A 6,623-nucleotide genomic window follows, 5' to 3' on the forward strand; every position below is an offset into this window, starting at 1 on the left:
GCAGAGCTGCGAACTCGTTTCTCATAATCTGCTCACTGTCCTGGATCGCTTCTTCCCTCACATGTTCTTCAAGTAATCGCAGCCTCAACTTTTCTGTTGACACAACAACATTATCCACAGGAGCCATTAGTTCACTGTTCACTGTGGCACATGGCACGCATGACATGCATCTTCACATACAGCTTGGGTAATGTGTACCTGTCAAAAGCACAAGCTTCTTGGACATCCCTAACAGCAGCTTGCTCAACAATGTTCCTCACAAGAAACCTCTTGATGGCTTTGTCCTTGGGACAGCATTTGCCGCAGTTGGAGCAGCGGATGAACTTGCCATGGCCACGGCCATACTTGTTGCGACCCCCGTTCCTTCGCTTGAAAGTCATCTTGATGAATAGCTTCTGATTCTCTGCAAAACCCTAGAGAGCGCAAGAGCCGTCGGCAGACCTATGCACATGGGCACACACTCAACACACTGCCCCATACACACATGACATCCCTCTCTCTTCATCATGTACCCCACTCTCTCTCTCTCATCTTTTCACACTTTCAATCCCACTTTAATCATATCCCTCCTTTCTCTTAATTTATTCCACCCACGTTATTTCACCCTTTTCTTTTATTTTAATATATATATATATATATATATTTTTTTTTATTATAATATATTTCCCCTATCCCTACCATTGTTAGTGAGAGCATCACCCGTTTTTCCATTATCTTATTATTTTTTTTTTTTTCCACCAAAAAAAAAAAAAAAAAAAAAACACACCGCTGTTTTTCTTATCCCCCATCCACAAATATTTTTATCTATTTTTCTTTATCCATTTATTTTATTTTATTTTTATTATTCATATCAGGGAATCAACCTCGATCACAATTTTACACCAAAAAAAAAAAAAAAAAAAAAACAACCACATCCACAGGCAGGATTTTCTTCTCTACTCTGCCGCCGGTCTCTTCTTCTTGCCTCCGTCCTGAGCGGCCCTTGACGGTGCTGCCTCCGTGCTTCCTCGACCACCAAGCCAATTGCCTCCTCCCTGCTCCTCCACTCCCGCATCTGGTGGACCTCCAAATCACGGTGGCCTTCCGCTTCAGCTCCTTGTTTTCCGCCTTTAGCACACTTATCTCTGCTCGCGCATCCTTATACATGCGCTGGAGCAGAGCCAGTTGGGCGTTTAACTGCTGCACCTCATTTGTCCTACTCTGCAGCCGGTGTGACAAGTTTGTGACCGCCGTCATGGTCTCCACACATGACTTCAAAGTATACTGATTGGCCTCAATATCAGTTTGCACTGCCATTTTTTGCTCCACCGGCCGCATCGGAAAGCTCAACGGCGCAAAACCAGAGGCGCTTGGTTGCGGTTCACGAGCCACCGCATCAGTTATCTCTCTTGTTGACTCGTTGAGGTCGGGAAAGAGAGTGAGCAGACCATGGGAAGACGAGGCCATTTTCTGGGCAACAGAGTGTTACAGAATATTACAGAGTTTCTCTCTCAGACAACGAAGAGTTTTTTCAGAGGTTTTTTTTTTTCGCAAGTTTTTTGTTTTCGCCTCTGCCTCAGCCTCAGCCTCAGCCTCAGCCTCAGCCTCCGTCTTGGTTAAATAGCCAAGGCAGACACGCGCATCGCGCGCCACTTGACGCCAGACGACAAAACGGGCGCGCAAGCCAATGTGGTGACGCGTCTCGCCATCATGTCCGGCACACCTTTTTATGGATTGGGCACGCCTTTTGATGGCACGCCTTTTGAAAGATTGGGCACACCTTTTGAGGGCACGACTTTTGAGGCCTTGATATCTCTATCCATGTATATCTTTTGGGCAGCCTATCTACACACTCATACAGTGTCTTCTACACCGGTCAGCTTTATCAATCCCTTTGTTTCAACCTCAAATAGGTTTCTATCTTCACACCTATTTGAGTTTGAGGGGGGGTTATACACAGTATCATGTATAAGTCGCCCATGGCGCACTCCCTAAGTCGCCCCCTTGGTGCACCACCACAATCTTCTACAACGGTCCGACATGACCCCGTAAACTGTCCCGACATTGATTCCGGTCAGCTTCTACAACGGTCCGACATGACCCTGTAAACTGTCTTCTACACCGGTCCAACATGACCCCATAAACTGTCTGCTACAACGGTCCGACACGACCTGCTACAACGGTCCGACATGACCCCGTAAACTGTCCCGACATTGATTCCGGTCAGCTTCTACAACGGTCCGACATGACCCCGTAAACTGTCTTCTACAACGTTCTGACACGACCACACAGTGTCTGCTACAACGGTCCGACATGACCCCGTAAACTGTCTGCTACAACGGTCCGACACGACCATACCGTGTCTTCTACAACGGTCTGACACAACCATACAGTGTCTCCTATCCCATTTTTAATTTTATTTGTCAGCTTATTTTTTCTGTTTTGTTACTCTCTCCAAACTCAAGTTGGCTAGTACCTATCCTCCTTGAGTTTGAGGGGGGCTGTTAATGTAAATTGTAAATGTAAATTGTAAATCACCACTACCACTCACTCCACCTACCACCTCCACTACCACCCACTCCACCTACCACCTCCACTTCACCTACTCCACTACACTACACCTACTCTCCACCCACTCTCCTATATAAGGAGCCCCTCACCAGTTGTAATATATAACATACATCAATCTAATACATACAATTTATTTTCTCTGTAATTCTCTCTCTATCAATTTGTCTTACAGACAACATTTTCATTGCAACCATTTCTGTTCATTCCATTCCATTCAATGCTGCTCCAGTAGTCTGAAACACAAAAAGAACTCTCAATTCTTTATGAAAATGATGGTTCCAAGGAAAAGAAGGTGTCCATTCAAAACCCAACCACCGAATCAGTAAATTTTCTTTTTAATTGTTCACTTTCTTAAAATCTCTATACCATGTACCTTTCAATCTACTTGGTGATCCCAGTTCTAGAAACTAGACATTTCAAATGTTCCCAATGATTAATCAAGCTGCAAACAAATGTGCTGTTTGGTGTAGCTGTTAAAACAAATTATAAATTATAGCTTAACAGATTATAAATTATAACTTTAATCAGAAGCTGTTAATCTGTTTGGTATAGCTGTTGGATTATAGATTTAAATTGCTGAGTAGTATTTGTTAAATAAGCGTAGCTTTTTCAATTATTTTTTATTTTTTATTATTCACTATTTGTCTACATTTTTCATAAAAAATAATAATAATATTTTATAGTCCATTTGGATCTTTTTCTATTTTTAAAAAAATAAAAAATAAAAAAATCTAAGAGTATAATTGTGAATTAACATGTCCACAGCAGAAGCTGATAATCAGAAGCAATGGGTGAGCAGCTTCTCAGAATCAGCTTTTTTGACTTAAAATAAGTTGTTAGAATCAGAAGCTGTTTGAAATAAATTTAACCAAACAGTCCAAAATAACTTTTTAAAAGCCAAAAGCCATAAGCTGGCTCAAAAAAATCCCACCAAACACCCCCAAAGACTACAACAGTTTCCACGAAGTGAGCAGCCATCAGGAAAGCGATGCCAACCGGGAATTGTCTTGCACACACATAGGAAGATCAGAAAGGATCCGTATGAAAGCAAGTTATCGTGCTTTTTAAAACAGATTAAAGTCCCTTTCGAATAAGACATACACAAGACTGATTACACAGAATTTTCAAATAGCTCTGAATAATTATAATATAAACATATACTGACTCGTGTTTGAACAAACATTAAAACACATGGCATAATTTTGGCCAGGACCAGACCCCCTAGCAAACTTGAATTTTTCAAGGATCGATGTGGTTAAATTTTAAATTTTAAATTAGTAGTCAAGATACTCGGGAAAACTATCCCAGAACCAGAATTCAAGCAGCAATAATGATAGGAAAATAATTAGTATACCAACTAGATGCAATCTATGAAACACGGGTATGGGTATGAGTACTGTGATACGATGCGAGTACGTCGATACGGTAAAATTCAAAAAATGTAAGGCACGGGTATGACTTGGTACGTTGTAAAAAAATATGTATTTTTAATTTAGAGTAATGCAAAAATTAATTAAATGGTTTAATTTGTTAAGATACCTATAATTAACATTTAATGCCAAAAGTAAAGGTATGAATCAAAATTAAATGTCAATATATTAAATAACTTACAAACCATAATTTAATTTTAAAATCATGCTAAGCATAAAACTAAAAGTAAAAAAAATAAATAAAAAAAAGTCCAGTGAAAGAAGTTTTATCTCTGTAGTAGAAAAAAATATTGTTTCAACTGAGATATGGTACGGCTTGGATATATACTAGGTACGTCTGGATACGTCAAAAATTAAGAAAAAAAAATTTGAACACATGTTTCATGTACCCTGTACGTATACAAAAGTATCATACGAGGTACTATACGCCGATAAGTACCCGGTACGGGTGCGGCATGTTTTTTAAAATATCCATGCTTCATAAGATGCAATATTAAGTAGAACTATATTTAGTGGTGGAACCCACATATATGCCTTGTGTCTTAATGTGCTAGCTGGTAGCTGCCTTTGATCTGCAGTTTACCTTTCTTCAAGTGCACTAAGGCCTCGTTTGGGAACAGGCTTTTTTAGTAACTTTTTGGCTTTTTAGCTAAAATGTGATGTAAAAAAAATTAGTATGTTTGGGATGACTTTTTAGCTTTTTACGAAAAGATGTGCAAAAAGTAGAGAGAAAATGGAATCTTTGACTTTTTGATATGGGTTGTTGGCTTTTTGATTTTTTTAAGTCCAAAATCTGGCATATTGTAGGTAAGATTCAAAGGTAGATAGAAGCATGGAAATTTCAGTCTAGTGCCCTATGTGAGCTGGGTGTAGTTCTAAATGTACCTCAAAATATTAGTTGGACACCCAAGCCCAAATTTGAATTTTTTGTTTTCGCTTACAATACCCCAAATAATTTCAATCTTACCCCCACCCAACCCAACCAACCTCCCAGTCACCTCCACCACCTCCCAACGCCCACCAACCCCTCTCCGCTATTCACCGGGCCACCTTCTATTCCTTTACCACCCTCGCGCCTTCTAATCCTTCTCCTTCTCCCAAAACCCTAAGGGCTTTCAAATCTAGGGTTTCAGGAGGAGGAAGAAGAGGGGCTAAAAGGGGGCTTCGTGGCAAGAGAAGGCGGTCACGACAAGGTTGGGAGATCTGGGTTAGGTTTCACAGTGGAGGACGGGGTCACAATGGTAGAAAAGAAGAAGAACGCAGTGGCGACAGCGATGGTGACTAGGAGGGTGTAAAGAAGAAGGGAGAAAAGTTGGTAGCGACGAGGAGCAGGGGGTGACTCTGGTCACAGGAGGCGGAAGAAGGAGCGAGGAGGGGCTGGGGGTGGCGGTGGTGGCTGGAGCTAAGAGTGGCGGGGGTTAGGCTTTTGGGTAGGGTCCTTTTTGGTAAATTGATTTAAGGGTAGAATTGTATTAAAGAATAAAAACAAAAAAGAAAAGAATAAGTGAGGTGTCCAAGCAACATTTTGGTGTGCATTTAGAGACACCATTTAGCTGCTTGATTAGCATTTAATTAAAAAGGGATACCATGTGGCACTGCTGGTGAACCTTTTATCATACCTGTGTCAAGAGGAACCAGAGCAAGAATGATACCAGGTGGACAGTAAACAGGGGCAGCAAAGATCACAAACATAACAAAAATGACAAAAATTTAGGATTTGTAACACCATGGTATAGAACAGAGAGTTTGACGATCATGAACTCAGCAAGGAAACACTAACTAGACCTTAATTTCTTCTAACTTAGTCTCATGACAAGTAGGCATTAAATTCAATTTTTGTCCCCCTAATGGATTATCATATGTAAAATGTGTTTGCTTGCAAATTCAGTACTATATTTAGTAAAACTACACCATCAGTTTTGTACAGCTCTTCAAATTTCACCAATCAGTAACCACTAAAAATAGATTTCCTGAACAAATATTCGTTGGCAACCAGCTGCCATGGTATGAAGGCCTTTTTCTCAAGCAAGTCTTGATAAATAAATAAAATAGCGTATGTTACCCATGACAACGTGTTAAGTAGATTAGCAATCATACCAAATTTTTCTGTTGCTGATGTTGCTGCCGAGAATTAACCATAGCAAGAAAAGCTACAATCTTCCTACAAGTTTCATGCCCTAGTAAAGAATCAGAGTTGTCAAGATAGTGTTTTCATTATTATCTGAGCCTTTTTATAAGAATGCTCTCACCTCTTTTCTGTATGAGGAGGCTAGTATCGGTAACCATGCTCTTTCCATTATCATCATAGTTGTAATGAGCCCAACTTTTGCCAATGCCATTCTTTGTGACCATAGATCTTGCCAGTGAAGTTGCCAGGAGATCATTCGATTCACTAGTAGTAACTTCATTTTCTCCTAAAACAAAGCTCCTCTGCAGCAGTCACCCATGAAAACATCTAGTCTAGCAAGCATTTGCTTCCATGATCATCCTTGTCTGGTAGCTGATCAGCCATAACTACAAACATTTTCCGAACAGATTGCTGCTGAATATACATGTTAGTCTATTATTCCGTTTGGGCAAAAAAACATTTTCTGGCATTTGGTACGACAAAAAACGAAAGTCAACAGAAATCAAGCTCAATTC

This window comes from Camellia sinensis, chromosome 5 (genome assembly GCF_055761805.1).
Source record: "Camellia sinensis isolate YWXY chromosome 5, ASM5576180v1, whole genome shotgun sequence".
In the NCBI taxonomy this organism is placed as follows: domain Eukaryota; kingdom Viridiplantae; phylum Streptophyta; class Magnoliopsida; order Ericales; family Theaceae; genus Camellia; species Camellia sinensis.